We start from the raw sequence: 2,389 nt of genomic DNA on the forward strand, positions 1-2,389 counted from the left end.
TATTTCATGTCTTTAAAAATAAGAAAAAAATTGTACTGCAATCCATAGTTTTATGCCACCTTGACTACTGTTCATTTGTTTGGTCCAGTGATTCTATAAACGATTTAGACAAACTTCAGATATTTCAGAATAAAACTGCAAGACTAGCACTGGGCTGTGACTTTAGGCCTAATGCTGACTGGATGCATCAAGAACTGCATAGGATGAAAATCAAGGATAGACTTTTATACAGCCTTTTGCTTTTCTTATATAAAATAAGAATATTACAAAAACCTTTTGACCTTTTTTTACTGCTGTTACCCACTTCAGACAGACATACTTTCAATACAAGACAAGCTTCTGTTTCTTTTACATTACCTCTGCCAAGAACAAACGCATTGAAAAATACAATTTTGTATAGAGCTGCTTCTTATTAGAATATGTTGCCATTGAAACTAACAAATTTAGGAATTTACTATAAATTCAAAATTGATCTTAAAATACCATCAATTATAAAAAAAAATAGTATTTCAATAAAAGCAGTCTTTAAATCCATCAAGCGAATAAATGTTATTTTGTTCCTTGTACTGAATTTGACGTCATTTGAGTCGATCGTTTTATTTTGAACTTGTGTGTTAGTTTTTTTGTCTTAAGTGCTTTGAATGAGTTTTAAGACAGTTGGTTTTTGTTTGGTAGATTTCATGTTGATGTTTCCTTGTTTGAGGTTTGCACTGGCTTTTTGTCTTGGTTAACTTTTGTGTAATTTTTATTTTTGATTTTAATTGTGTTGTTTTGTTGATTGCATATTTTTGTTTGTAATGGGTTTTATCTTCTATGTTGAGCCCCAGGAATAATATAGTCTGTGCTGAGGCAGAGACTAATAGGGTACTATAAATAAAAATTGATAAAAAAAACCCATCTTCTATGGAGGAAGCAGAGTCGGAGGACTTCGGGGCTGGTCTGTCCATAACTGGAGCTGAGGTCGCTGAGGTAGTTAAAAAGCTCCATGGTGGCAGGACTCTGGATGTTGTGGGGCTGTCCTGGTTGACACGGGTCCTCGATGTCGTATTCATACCAGTACTTTCTTTTCCTGGGTGTAGTGTGTACCTTCTCCTTCTTAGTTGATGTTTTGGGTTTCTCTGGTGGAGAAGAAGAAACGGTGCTCAGTTGTTCTCCGAGAAGGGGTTATCTGCAGAATGAAAGTGGGCGTGTCACAAAAGCGGGCGTGTCTAAATTGTAAACACTGTGGGCTACGAGGCCTACATGACGGTATCCTTAGACCCTGCTTGATCTCTTTACAGCCTGACCTTGACCCCAACACTGAGGTTAACCAGGAGAAATGTGACCCAAGTAGGGTTCTCCAGAAAAAATGGTGCCGTACAGTAACGCCCGTTTTGTTCTTGTCCAATCAGGTGGTGCCGTACGGTGTCGCCCCTTTTTTGCTTGTCCAGTCAGATGTGTCCCTTTAAAAAAGTCCGTCAAATCAGGTGTGTCGCTAGAATCGCCTTTCTTTGTGACACGCCCACTCGTCCGCAGAGACCCCTACTTGTGTTCTCCAGTTGTAAGTTGGGGGAACCCCTTTTCTGGTTCCTCTGGTTGCGATGCTGACGAATCCAAATGTTCTTCTGGTTCAGCAGCTTGAAGTACCGTAACCCATCTCTCTGTGTTTCTGATTCTGCAGCAGTCTCATCATCCACTTGAACTTGACCTACAGAGAGACACTGGAGCCATGTTCAAGTCCTCACCACTCATCAACTGGAGCCTTTCAGAGGAAGTTGGCTTCGAGCTCGGGTATTTCATATTCATCCAAGTCGAGCCGCATATTTGGGTCAACCTCTGTCTGATGCACTGATATACTATAAGTTGATTTTTTTAAGTTACTGAGAATTTTTCTTGTTTTTGTTTATTTTCTTAAGAAATCATTCAATTATAAACAGGGAGTTTTAAAAGTCGTTGGAGTCACATGGATCACTGTCTCAGCAGCTCTTCCTGTGTCTTGTTTATCTGAAGAGTTGAAGCTTGTTTCAAGGTTTGAATGGTCAAGGTTGCTTAAGGTGTTGAAGAAGGGTTATAAACGCTCTTCTTTTTAGACTCATGGAAACCCTAGCTGGGTAGGTCCTCTGGGACATTTGGAAAACACTCCACAAAACCAAACAGATTCACAAAAATATAGTCATCTTAAGTGTTGCTTGAGTATCTGAGAGCAGAGTGAAGGAAGTCATTTATGTTAAACTGTAAAAACAACATTAAATAGAGGAGCAACTTTAACCTAAGTCCAGGTAAAGTACACGGAGTTTTCATTCTGTTAATAGAAACTCAAAGGTTATATATATCCTGATGCATCTCAGTAATCCAGGTAAAAAATCAAAAAGAAAAAAATCGTGTAGGTCTTCTGGACGGGTTCTTCTCT

This window comes from Austrofundulus limnaeus, unplaced genomic scaffold (genome assembly GCF_001266775.1).
Source record: "Austrofundulus limnaeus strain Quisiro unplaced genomic scaffold, Austrofundulus_limnaeus-1.0 Scaffold313, whole genome shotgun sequence".
NCBI classification, from domain to species: domain Eukaryota; kingdom Metazoa; phylum Chordata; class Actinopteri; order Cyprinodontiformes; family Rivulidae; genus Austrofundulus; species Austrofundulus limnaeus.